The following is a 14,378-nucleotide window of genomic DNA, read 5'->3' as shown; positions in this document are numbered from 1 at the left end:
CCCTTTAGGAGGCCCATAAGGTGATTATACCGGGGCACCTTATCAGCATGTCCTCACGACTCAAGAAATTGTGCACTTATCTTTTGCTATCCAACCTCAGGACTTGGAGCAACAACATAAGCTGTCCCCCAATTTGTCAATCGTAGCTAAACTCCTTAAAGTCAGGTCGGCTTTGATTCCCCTTCTCTCTGAATCTACTGTTACGGCACTGTAGCAGCTGAAGCAGACGTTGTATGAGAAGAGAGATAAGGTGTATAGAATTTTGGCTTCTGGTTGAGGACGAGTAGCTCGCAAAATAATATTCTGTTGCTCAAAACTGCCTCGGGTACCCCTATCAATAGCCCAGAGTTAATAGATTGCGAGTTCCAATTGTTCTACTCTAATTTATACAACTTAGTTAGTCAGAACCCAACCCATGGCTCATCACAGAATGCCATAGATGACTTTATTAAACGTGCCAAACTCCTCAAGCTCTCCCGTCTATCCAGCAGCTAAATTACAACATCTCTGTAGAGGAGATCACTGTAGTGATCAAGGCCCAGAAGGCCTCAAAGACTCCAGGCCCGGACGGCTTCCTTGTGGCCTATTACAACAATTTTTTCCATATTCTGACTCCCCAGAATACTCCTGCTCCTTGTTTAACGCTGTACTATTGCAAGACTATGTTGGAAGCACAAATAATGGTCATTCATAAAGAAGGGAAGAACTCCTGTGACTGTGCTAGATACAAAACCATCTCCCTTCTCAATTAACATTAAGTTGTATGCTAAGATTGTGGCCACATTATTGAACAGAATCCTCCTGGAATTGTTCCACTATGACCAAGTTGGATTCATACCAGGTGGCCAGGCTAGGGATGATACCTGTAGGATGATAGATCTCATCAGATTATAAATCGTAGCCACTCCCCGGCGATAATGCTTGCCATAGATGTAAAAAAAGGCATTTAAATGGATCTCATGAAACTTTATGTTTCGTGCTCTGAAGTCCTACGGCATTTCGGTAGCGATTCTTGGCATGCATATCCTCTCTGTATGCTTTCCCCTGGGCCAAGGTTCCCTCTCTGACCCGATTTCCCTCACCAATGGGACTAGACAGGGCTGCCCTCTGTCATCCTTGGTTTTGCCCTGATTATTAAACCTCTGGTTTCGATGGTTAGACAGACTGACACTGTAAATGGAGTAGAAGTGGGGGCCTGGGAATTTAAAATCTTTTTATTTGCAGATGATGTCTTCCTGTGCCTTACACAACCCCTGAGGGTATATTTACTAGATTGCGGGTTTGAAAAAGTGGAGATGTTGCCTATAGCAACCAATCAGATTTTAGTTATCATTTATTTCGTTAATTTTACAAAATGACAGCTAGAATCTGATTGGTTGCTATAGGCAACGTCTACATTTTCAAACCCACAGTTTAGTAAATATAACCCCTGGTCTTTTTGCCGCCCCTCTATCAGCTTATGAATGAATATGGTACCCTCTCAGGATTTAAAAATCTATTTTTCTAAGTCTGAGGCCATGCTGTTACATGTGCCCTCCTCATTAAAAGTCTGTATACAAACATCTTTTGCTTTAAAGTGGCAGAAGCATAAGTTCAAATACCTTGAGATATACATTTGCGTTCAGACATGAATTGCATGTAATTGGTGTAAGGTCTGATTCTGAACATCACAGAGCTCTTTCACGCAAGATACGCTACGCAAATGGATGTACATCTGAACTAGGGATGAGCGCACTCGGATTTATGAAATCCGATCCCACCCGAACGTTGCGGATCCGAGTCGGATCCGAGACAGATCCGGGTATTGGCGCCAAATTCAAATCTGAAACTGAGGCTCTGACTCATAATCCCGTTGTCGGATCTCGCGATACTCGGATCCTATAAATTCCCCGCTAGTCGCCGCCATCTTCACTCGGGCATTGATCAGGGTAGAGGGAGGGTGTGTTAGGTGGTCCTCTGTCCTGGTAGATCTCATGCTGTGCTGTTTAGTTCTGTGCTGTGCTGTTTAGTTCTGTGCTGTGCTGTGCTGTGCTGTGCTGTGTTCTGCAGTATCAGTCCAGTGGTGCTGTGTGCTGTGCTCTGTCCTTCTGAGGTCAGTGGTGCTGCTGGGTCCTGTGCTGTGTCCTGTTCAGTCCAGTGGTGCTGTGTCCTGTGCTCTGTGCTTCTAAGGGCATAGTTATTTCCCCAATATTCCCCTGTGTTTAAAAAAATAAAAAAAAGTTTTTTAAAAAAATACCAAAAACTACTTTAATTTTTTTTAATTACCACAAAATTTGCACAACCAATCCTGCAGTATAAGCCCATTGGTACTGCAATATTACCAAGTTCACACATTCAGCAGTAAAAGTCCAGTGGTACTGCAATATTACAAAGTTCACACATTCTGCAGTATCAGTCCAGTGGTGCTGTGTCCTGTGCTCTGTCCTGCTGAGTTCCGTAGTGCTGCTGGGTCCTGTGCCGTGTCCTGTTCAGTCCAGTGGTGCTGTGTCCTGTGCTCTGTGCTTCTAAGGGCATAGTTATTTCCCCATTATTCCCAAGTTTTTAAAAAATAAAAAAAAAGTAAAAAAAAAAAAAAAAATTTAAAAAAAAAAAAAAATATATAATAATTATAACCAAATTTGCAAAACCAATCCAGCAGTATAAGTCCATTGGTACTGCAATATTACAAAGTTCACACATTCTGCAGTATCAGTCCAGTGGTGCTGTGTCCTGTGCTCTGTCCTGCTGAGTTCCGTAGTGCTGCTGGGTCCTGTGCCGTGTCCTGTTCAGTCCAGTGGTGCTGTGTCCTGTGCTCTGTGCTTCTAAGGGCATAGTTATTTCCCCATTATTCCCAAGTTTTTAAAAAATAAAAAAAAAGTAAAAAAAAATAAAAAATTTAAAAAAAAAAAAATATATAATAATTATAACCAAATTTGCAAAACCAATACAGCAGTATAAGTCCATTGGTACTGCAATATTACCAAGTTCACACATTCTGCAGTATCTTGTGCTACATATAATGGAGACCAAAAATTTGGAGGATAAAGTAGGGAAAGATCAAGACCCACTTCCTCCTAATGCTGAAGCTGCTGCCACTAGTCATGACATAGACGATGAAATGCCATCAACGTCGTCTTCCAAGCCCGATGCCCAATCTCGTAGTACCGGGCATGTAAAATCCAAAATGCCCAAGTTAAGAAAAAGTAGCAAAAAGAGAAACTTAAAATCATCTGAGGAGAAACGTAAAGTTGCCAATATGCCATTTACGACACGGAGTGGCAAGGAACGGCTTAGGCCCTGGCCCGTGTTCATGACTAGTGGTTCAGCTTCACCCACGGATCTTAGCCCTCCTCCTCCTCCCCCCCCTACAAAAAATTGAAGAGAGTTATGCTGTCAGCAACAAAACAGCAAACAACTCTGCCTTCTAAAGAGAAATTATCACAAATCCACAAGGCGAGTCCAAGGATGTTGGTGGTTGTCAAGCCTGACCTTCCCATCACTGTACGGGAAGAGGTGGCTCAGGAGGAGGCTATTGATGATGTAGCTGGCGCTGTGGAGGAACTTGATGATGAGGATGGTGATGTGGTTATTGTAAATGAGGCACCAGGGGGGGAAACAGCTGATGTCCATGGGATGAAAAAGCCCATCGTCATGCCTGGTCAGAAGACCAAAAAATGCACCTCTTCGGTCTGGAGTTATTTTTATCCAAATCCAGACAACCAATGTATGGCCATATGTAGCTTATGTAAAGCTCAAATAAGCAGGGGTAAGGACCTTGCCCACCTAGGAACATCCTCCCTTATACGTCACCTGAATAACCTTCATAGTTCAGTGGTTAGTTCAGGAACTGGGGCTAGGGCCCTCATCGGTACAGGGACACCTAAATCCCGTGGTCCAGTTGGATACACACCAGCAACACCCTCCTCGTCAACTTCCTCCACAATCTCCATCAGATTCAGTCCTGCAGCCCAAGTCAGCAGCCAGACTGAGTCCTCCTCAATACGGGATTCATCCGAGGAATCCTGCAGCGGTACGCCTACTACTGCCACTGCTGCTGTTGCTGCTGTTAGTCGGTCATCTTCCCAGAGGGGAAGTCGTAAGACCGCTAAGTCTTTCACAAAACAATTGACCGTCCAACAGTCGTTTGCCATGACCACAAAATACGATAGTAGTCACCCTATTGCAAAGCGTATAACTGCGGCTGTAACTGCAATGTTGGTGTTAGACGTGCGCCCGGTGTCCGCCATCAGTGGAGTGGGATTTAGAGGGTTGATGGAGGTATTGTGTCCCCGGTACCAAATTTACTACCGGGGCCACTCCACTGTGCAGTCCATATTTAGGTGTATCAGATATTAAACAACGGTGACAGTTGATGCCCAATTTTTTAATTATATTGTGGCCTCGGTACCAAATTGTGTACCGGGGCCACCACACTACGCAGTCCAGATACTTGTTTGGTGGAATTCAGACCAGTTGAGGGTTTTATTATTATATTGTGGGGACCACTCTATCTATACCACACTACAACTCTATACCACTCTATTTAATACTTTAATTCTATTTAATACTTTAATTCTATTTCATACTTTAATTCTATTTAATACTTTAATTCTATTTCATACTTTAATTCTATTTAATACTTTAATTCTATTACTAATTACCATAAAGAGGAACTGCCGCGTCTATTTAATACTTTAATTCTATTAGTAGTTACCATAAAGAGGAACAAAATAAACCAATTTTACCAAAAGTATAATATGACTTAGACTTACAAACACTACACTTGAAAGATGGTGCCTTTAAATGAAAAAGTCAGTCTTCATTGCACGACTATGTGCAACAGGGACAGTTTTTTGGTTTACAAAGTCAATCAATAACACTTGGACCCTGTCTGTCTTTAACATACTTGATGGGATCTCAATGACGAATTGTCTGTACCATGTTTGGAGGAGGTATTGTGGCCCCGGTATCAAATTGTGTACCGGGGCCACCACACTACGCAGTCCATACCCTTTTTTGGTGGAATTCTGACACGTGGAGGGTTTTTTAATTATATTGTGGCCTCGGTACCAAATTGTGTACCGGGGCCACCACACTACGCAGTCAAAATAGATAGATGCGTATCATAGATAAAGTACATTCAGTGGTGTGGGGCAAATTGAAAAATATTCAAAATGCACTGACATTATCAAAAACAAGAGGTTGTCACACGCTAAAACTCCAACATGTATATGATGGAGAGGATGGAGGAGCAGCCGTATGTGTAGTGTAATGCAGACCTGTTGAAGGTTTTTTATATATTTTATTGTGGTGCCCAGTGCCCACTCCTCTAGGCAGTCCAGGTACATTTATTGGTGCGAATCATAAAAGTTCAGGGTTTTTAATATATATTGTGGTGACCCACTCCTCTACGCAGTCCAGGTACATTTATTGGTGCGAATCATAAAAGTTCAGGGTTTTTAATATATATTGTGGTGACCCACTCCTCTACGCAGTCCAGGTACATTTATTGGTGCGATTCATAAAAGTTCAGGGTTTTTAAGATATTGTGGTGACCCACTCCTCTACGCAGTCCAGGTACATTTATTGGTGCGAATCATAAAAGTTCAGGGTTTTTAATATATATTGTGGTGACCCACTCCTCTACGCAGTCCAGGTACATTTATTGGTGCGAATCATAAAAGTTCAGGGTTTTTAATATATTGTGGTGACCCACTCCTCTACGCAGTCCAGGTACATTTATTGGTGCGATTCATAAAAGTTCAGGGTTTTTAAGATATTGTGGTGACCCACTCCTCTACGCAGTCCAGGTACATTTATTGGTGCGATTCATAAAAGTTCAGGGTTTTTAATATATTGTGGTGACCCACTCCTCTACGCAGTCCAGGTACATTTATTGGTGCGAATCAAACAAGTTGATGGTTTTCTTATTATATATATTGTGGTGACCCACTCCTCTACGCAGTCCAGGTACATTTATTGGTGCGATTCATAAAAGTTCAGGGTTTTTAAGATATTGTGGTGACCCACTCCTCTACGCAGTCCAGGTACATTTATTGGTGCGAATCATAAAAGTTCAGGGTTTTTAATATATATTGTGGTGACCCACTCCTCTACGCAGTCCAGGTACATTTATTGGTGCGAATCATAAAAGTTCAGGGTTTTTAATATATATTGTGGTGACCCACTCCTCTACGCAGTCCAGGTACATTTATTGGTGCGAATCATAAAAGTTCAGGGTTTTTAAGATATTGTGGTGACCCACTCCTCTACGCAGTCCAGGTACATTTATTGGTGCGAATCATAAAAGTTCAGGGTTTTTAATATATATTGTGGTGACCCACTCCTCTACGCAGTCCAGAAAGATACCTTGTTGCAACGTTTTGGACTAATAACTATATTGTGAGGTGTTCAGAATACACTGTAAATTAGTGGAAATGCTTGTTATTGAATGTTATTGAGGTTAATAATAGCCTAGGAGTGAAAATAAGCCCAAAAACTTGATTTTTAAACTTTTTATGTTTTTTTCAAAAAAAATCCGAATCCAAAACCTTAAATCCGAACCGAGACCTTTCGTCAAGTGTTTTGCGAGACAAATCCGAACCCCAAAAATAATGAAAATCCGGATCCAAAACACAAAACACGAGACCTCAAAAGTCGCCGGTGCACATCCCTAATCTGAACGTGAATCAGGCCTAGCATGACTATCTTCCTGGTTTATTCTGAAAAGTGGGCCATCTTGTGGACAAAAAACAGATTGAACACAACTTTTCATTCAAGTTAATGCAGTGTATATATTCAAAGTAAGAAAAATCAATGTATTGCTCTAGTGAAGGAAATATACCATAAGCTGGGATTTCTGACTTAATTAATAACCCTAAAGTCTAGAAGTGAGATAATATCCTCTTCTGTGTTTGTAACCTACATAATTTAATGTCATTTAGAAATATGGACACCTTGGGGTAAATATATTAAGCTCCAATTTTAGCAAATCTGCGATATTCGTCGACTTTGTCAGCAAAATTTAAAACAGCAATGTGCTTAAATGCAAGTTTTGCCTTTATTGGCGTTTTAAATTTTGCTGAATACATCGTCGATTTGCTGAAATCGGAGCTTAATACATTTACCACTTAGTCTTTTTCAAGGCCATTAATATTAAAAAGGACAGAGTCTAATATTAATCCCTCTAAATTAGCCAGGAGTTGTGACTTTCTTTCTCTTCATCTTCTAAAGTAATTAGTAGAGATGAGCGCACTCGGATTTCTGAAATCCGAGCCCACCCGAACGTTGCCGATCCGAGTCGGATCCGAGACAGATCCGGGTATTGGCGCCAAATTCAAATCTGAAACTGAGGCTCTGACTCATAATCCCGTTGTTGGATCTCGCGATACTCGGATCCTATAAATTCCCCGCTAGTCGCCGCCATCTTCACTCGGGCATTGATCAGGGTAGAGGGAGGGTGTGTTAGGTGGTCCTCTGTCCTGGTAGATCTCATGCTGTGCTGTTTAGTTCTGTGCTGTGCTGTTTAGTTCTGTGCTGTGCTGTGCTGTGCTGTGCTGTGTTCTGCAGTATCAGTCCAGTGGTGCTGTGTCCTGTGCTCTGTCCTGCTGAGTTCCGTAGTGCTGCTGGGTCCTGTGCCGTGTCCTGTTCAGTCCAGTGGTGCTGTGTCCTGTGCTCTGTGCTTCTAAGGGCATAGTTATTTCCCCATTATTCCCAAGTTTTTAAAAAAAAAAAAAAAAGTAAAAAAAATAAATAAATTAAAAATTAAAAAAAAAAAATATAATTATAACCAAATTTGCAAAACCAATCCAGCAGTATAAGTCCATTGGTACTGCAATATTACAAAGTTCACACATTCTGCAGTATCAGTCCAGTGGTGCTGTGTCCTGTGCTCTGTCCTGCTGAGTTCCGTAGTGCTGCTGGGTCCTGTGCCGTGTCCTGTTCAGTCCAGTGGTGCTGTGTCCTGTGCTCTGTGCTTCTAAGGGCATAGTTATTTCCCCATTATTCCCAAGTTTTTAAAAAATAAAAAAAAAATTAAAAATTAAAAAAAAAATATATAATTATAACCAAATTTGCAAAACCAATCCAGCAGTATAAGTCCATTGGTACTGCAATATTACCAAGTTCACACATTCTGCAGTATCTTGTGCTACATATAATGGAGACCAAAAATTTGGAGGATAAAGTAGGGAAAGATCAAGACCCACTTCCTCCTAATGCTGAAGCTGCTGCCACTAGTCATGACATAGACGATGAAATGCCATCAACGTCGTCTTCCAAGCCCGATGCCCAATCTCGTAGTACCGGGCATGTAAAATCCAAAAAGCCCAAGTTAAGAAAAAGTAGCAAAAAGAGAAACTTAAAATCATCTGAGGAGAAACGTAAAGTTGCCAATATGCCATTTACGACACGGAGTGGCAAGGAACGGCTTAGGCTCTGGCCCGTGTTCATGACTAGTGGTTCAGCTTCACCCACGGATCTTAGCCCTCCTCCTCCTCCCCCCCCTACAAAAAATTGAAGAGAGTTATGCTGTCAGCAACAAAACAGCAAACAACTCTGCCTTCTAAAGAGAAATTATCACAAATCCACAAGGCGAGTCCAAGGATGTTGGTGATTGTCAAGCCTGACCTTCCCATCACTGTACGGGAAGAGGTGGCTCAGGAGGAGGCTATTGATGATGTAGCTGGCGCTGTGGAGGAACTTGATGATGAGGATGGTGATGTGGTTATTGTAAATGAGGCACCAGGGGGGGAAACAGCTGATGTCCATGGGATGAAAAAGCCCATCGTCATGCCTGGTCAGAAGACCAAAAAATGCACCTCTTCGGTCTGGAGTTATTTTTATCCAAATCCAGACAACCAATGTATGGCCATATGTAGCTTATGTAAAGCTCAAATAAGCAGGGGTAAGGATCTTGCCCACCTAGGAACATCCTCCCTTATACGTCACCTGAATAACCTTCATAGTTCAGTGGTTAGTTCAGGAACTGGGGCTAGGACCCTCATCGGTACAGGGACACCTAAATCCCGTGGTCCAGTTGGATACACACCAGCAACACCCTCCTCGTCAACTTCCTCCACAATCTCCATCAGATTCAGTCCTGCAGCCCAAGTCAGCAGCCAGACTGAGTCCTCCTCAATACGGGATTCATCCGAGGAATCCTGCAGCGGTACGCCTACTACTGCCACTGCTGCTGTTGCTGCTGTTAGTCGGTCATCTTCCCAGAGGGGAAGTCGTAAGACCGCTAAGTCTTTCACAAAACAATTGACCGTCCAACAGTCGTTTGCCATGACCACAAAATACGATAGTAGTCACCCTATTGCAAAGCGTATAACTGCGGCTGTAACTGCAATGTTGGTGTTAGACGTGCGCCCGGTGTCCGCCATCAGTGGAGTGGGATTTAGAGGGTTGATGGAGGTATTGTGTCCCCGGTACCAAATCCCGTCGAGATTCCACTTCACTAGGCAGGCGATACCAAAAATGTACAGAGACGTACGATCAAGTGTCCTCAGTGCTCTAAAAAATGCGGTTGTACCCACTGTCCACTTAACCACGGACATGTGGACAAGTGGTTCTGGGCAAACGAAGGACTATATGACTGTGACAGCCCACTGGGTAGATGCATCCCCTTCCGCAGCAACAGCAACAGCTGCATCAGTAGCAGCAACTACAAAATGGCTGCTCGTGCAAAGGCAGGCAACATTGTGTATTACAGGCTTTAATAAGAGGCACAACGCTGACAACATATTAGAGAAAATGAGGGAAATTATCTCCCAGTGGCTTACCCCACTTAGACTCTCATGGGGATTTGTGGTGTCAGACAATGCCAGTAACATTGTGCGGGCATTAAATATGGGCAATTTCCAGCACGTCCCATGTTTTGCCCACACCATTAATTTGGTGGTGCAGCATTACCTCAAGAGTGACAGGGGTGTGCAGGAGATGCTTGCGGTGGCGCGCAAAATTGCTGGACACTTTCGGCATTCAGCCAGTGCCTACCGCAGACTAGAGGCACATCAAAAAAGCATGAACCTGCCCTGCCATCACCTCAAACAAGAGGTTGTGACGCGCTGGAACTCCACCCTCTATATGCTGCAGAGGATGGAGGAGCAGCAAAAGGCCATTCAGGCCTACACAGCCACCTACGACATAGGCAAAGGAGTGGGGATGCGCCTCAGTCAAGCGCAGTGGAGACTGATTTCCGTGTTGTGCAAGGTTCTGCAGCCATTTGAACTTGCCACACGAGAAGTCAGTTCCGACACTGCCAGCTTGAGTCAGGTCATTCCCCTGATCAGGCTGTTGCAGAAGCAGCTGGAGAAAGTGAGGGAGGAGCTGGTAAGCCATTGCGATTACACCAAGCATGTAGCTCTTGTGGATGTAGCCCTTCGTACGCTTTGCCAGGATCCGAGGGTGGTCACTCTTTTAAAGTCAGAGGAATACATTCTGGCCACCGTGCTCGATCCTCGGTTTAAAGCGTATGTTGTGTCTCTGTTTCCGGCGGACACAAGTCTACAGCGGTGCAAAGACCTGCTGGTCAGGAGATTGTCCTCTGAAGAGGACCGTGACATGCCAACAGCTCCACCCTCATTTTCTTCCACATCTATGGCTGCGAGGAAAAAGCTCAGTTTTCCCAAAAGAGGCACTGGCGGGGATGCTGATAACATCTGGTCCGGACTGAAGGACCTGCCAACCATTGCAGACATGTCTACTCTCGCTGCATTGGATGCTGTCACAATAGAAAAAATTGTGGATGATTACTTTGCTGACACCATCCAAGTAGACATGTCAGACAGTCCATATTGTTACTGGCAGGAAAAAAAGGCAGTTTGGAAGCCCCTGTACAAACTGGCTCTATTTTACCTGAGTTGTCCCCCCTCCAGTGTGTACTCGGAAAGAGTTTTTAGTGCAGCGGGGAACCTGGTCAGTGAGCGGCGAAGGAGGTTGCTTCCTCATAACGTTGAAAAAATGATGTTTATAAAAATGAATAATCAATTCCTCAATGAAGTACAGCACTGCCCTCCAGATACTACAGAGGGACCTGTGGTTGTGGAGTCCAGCGGGGACGAATTGATAATGTGTGATGAGGAGGAAGTACACACTGTAGGGGGAGAGGAATCAGAGGTTGAGGATGAGGACGACATCTTGCCTCAGTAGAGCCTGTTTAGTCTGTACAGGGAGAGATGAATAGCTTTTTTGGTGTGGGGGCCCAAACAAACCAATCATTTCAGCCAAAGTTGTTTGGTAGGCCCTGTCGCTGAAATGATTGGTTTGTTAAAGTGTGCATGTCCTATTTCAACAACATAAGGGTGGGTGTGAGGGCCCAAGGACAATTCCATCTTGGAACTTTTTTTTTTGCATTATATGACCAATCAACAGTCGTTTGCCATGTTCAAAAAGTAAAACCAAATTTAAACAAATTCAAGAAATTAAACCAAAAGTAAAATGCCCTGTCATAATTTAAAACAAGAGGTATTGACGTGCTCTAAAACTACTGTATTGTTGTTTATATTTTATAAACACTACACTTGAAAGCTTGAGTCTTTCAATAAAAAAGTAACTGTCCATTGCACGAATATTTGCAACAGGGACAATTTTAGGGTTAAGAAAGCCAACTAATAACACTTCGACGCTGTCTGTCTTTATAAACACTACACTTGGAAGTTGGAGGAGGTATTGTGGCCCCGGCACCAAATTTACTACCGGGGCCACTCCACTGTGCAGTCCATATTTAGGTGTATCAGATATTAAACAACGGTGACAGTTGATGCCCAATTTTTTAATTATATTGTGGCCTCGGTACCAAATTGTGTACCGGGGCCACCACACTACGCAGTCCATACCCTTTTTTGGTGGAATTCTGACCCGTGGAGGGTTTTTTAATTATATTGTGGCCTCGGTACCAAATTGTGTACCGGGGCCACCACACTACGCAGTCAAGATAGATAGATGCGTATCATAGATAAAGTACATTCAGTGGTGTGGGGCAAATTGAAAAATATTCAAAATGCACTGACATTATCAAAAACAAGAGGTTGTCACACGCTAAAACTCCAACATGTATATGATGGAGAGGATGGAGGAGCAGCCGTATGTGCAGTGTAATGCAGACCTGTTGAAGGTTTTTTATATATTTTATTGTGGTGCCCAGTGCCCACTCCTCTACGCAGTCCAGATACATTTATTGGTGCGAATCATAAAAGTTCAGGGTTTTTAATATATATTGTGGTGACCCACTCCTCTACGCAGTCCAGGTACATTTATTGGTGCGAATCATACAAGTTGATGGTTTTCTTATTATATATATTGTGGTGACCCACTCCTCTACGCAGTCCAGGTACATTTATTGGTGCGAATCATAAAAGTTCAGGGTTTTTAATATATATTGTGGTGACCCACTCCTCTACGCAGTCCAGGTACATTTATTGGTGCGAATCATACAAGTTGATGGTTTTCTTATTATATATATTGTGGTGACCCACTCCTCTACGCAGTCCAGATACATTTATTGGTGCGAATCATAAAAGTTCAGGGTTTTTAATATATATAGTGGTGACCCACTCCTCTACGCAGTCCAGGTACATTTATTGGTGCGAATCATACAAGTTGATGGTTTTCTTATTATATATATTGTGGTGACCCACTCCTCTACGCAGTCCAGGTACATTTATTGGTGCGAATCATACAAGTTGATGGTTTTCTTATTATATATATTGTGGTGACCCACTCCTCTACGCAGTCCAGATACATTTATTGGTGCGAATCATACAAGTTCAGGGTTTTTAATATATATTGTGGTGACCCACTCCTCTACGCAGTCCAGGTACATTTATTGGTGCGAATCATACAAGTTGATGGTTTTCTTATTATATATATTGTGGTGACCCACTCCTCTACGCAGTCCAGAAAGATACCTCGTTGCAACGTTTTGGACTAATAACTATATTGTGAGGTGTTCAGAATACACTGTAAATTAGTGGAAATGCTTGTTATTGAATGTTATTGAGGTTACTAATAGCATAGGAGTGAAAATAAGCCCAAAAACTTGATTTTTAAACTTTTTATGTTTTTTCCAAAAAAAATCCGAATCCAAAACCTTAAATCCGAACCAAGACCTTTCGTCAAGTGTTTTGCGAGACAAATCCGAACCCCAAAAATAATGAAAATCCGGATCCAAAACACAAAACACGAGACCTCAAAAGTCGCCGGTGCACATCCCTAGTAATTAGGAACCCACATACAAAAAAGCAATACTAGATACTAGATTTAGCAATACTAGAATTAATACCCACATATGGAGACCTTGGCTTCTAGTGTACATTGGTCAGTGTGATTTAAAATACAGGAAGCAGTAAAGCAGAACAACAAAAAAAGAAAGGTTATTGATTAAAGAAAGGCTGCCTTGTGAAATAAGAAATAACTTATGTGACTGTCTGTGGGAATGACAAATGAGGTTTTTAGGTCGAACGCACTTAAAGGGCGACAGGGTTTGTAACAGACTGAACACTTACATTGAAGGGTTAACATCAGGGTGGGCCCGACGAATGGTAGCTCTTGTGGGAGGGTCCTGGTTTGATATAGGTGACTGCATTTCCTGGTTCTCCTCACTCTTCAACACAAGATCCCACCCACCCACTCCTTAGTTACGGTAGTTTACGTTATATGGTTTGCGGTAGGAAGGCATGTTCAGCGGCTGATTAGTGGGCGCTAATGGTAGTTGGCCCCAGGTCACTGTCCCCTTAGAGGCACCAGTAACTCCTTGGTCCTTCGGTGAGGAGGGTCCCCTGTCCGGCTCGGTGAGGGAGGGCAGCATGGGTTTAGAAGGGGGGGGGGCAGTCACCTCTGACGCCAATTCAGCGCATGATAGTTTTGGGATGAGATCCCCTGGTTAGTGGATGTACGGCGGTTTCGCCAGTTCCCACGTTATCTGGATATATCAGCTTGGGAGCTGTACCACAGTGCCCTTTCTCCGCCACCATAGGTTAGTTAAAAGTAATATAAATAATAAAATATGTCTTCCATTTTTTCGCAAACTTATACATGACTGTGTGTTTATTTGATATAAATGGTTAAGAAATTTAAGGTTGTTGTGAAGGTTAGGGAGACATACATGGTGAGCACTTTATTGATAGGTGAACTGCAGGCACACTGGAATAAAAATGCATTTTCAAATGCAACAGATCTTTGGGCCAGATATTTTAGTAAAAGCAAGAGGAAGAGAAAGTGAATATGGTTCAAGAATGGGCAGCAGTTATAAGTGCTAATAAAACTGCAAATAAGAAATATAAACCGAGCCAACCAGAGGAAGATGAACAAGCATATAAAGGTAGGCTAAAAGAGACTAAATACACAATAAGACATACTAAAGCACAAACAGAAGACTACACAGACAGTAAAAGGTG

The 14,378-nt window shown here is 42.8% G+C and overlaps 1 protein-coding gene across 4 annotated transcripts in view; it reads left to right on the top strand.

The window, feature by feature from the left end:
* Positions 1-14,378, top strand: part of PHACTR3 (phosphatase and actin regulator 3) — a 245,832-nt gene that overhangs the window by 97,653 nt on the left and 133,801 nt on the right. The window lies entirely within an intron of this gene.

Source organism: Mixophyes fleayi, chromosome 6, assembly GCF_038048845.1.
Source record: "Mixophyes fleayi isolate aMixFle1 chromosome 6, aMixFle1.hap1, whole genome shotgun sequence".
Taxonomy (NCBI): Eukaryota; Metazoa; Chordata; class Amphibia; order Anura; family Limnodynastidae; genus Mixophyes; species Mixophyes fleayi.
Note: the sequence above shows the minus strand (reverse complement) of the source record. Positions and strands in the feature narration are given on the sequence as shown.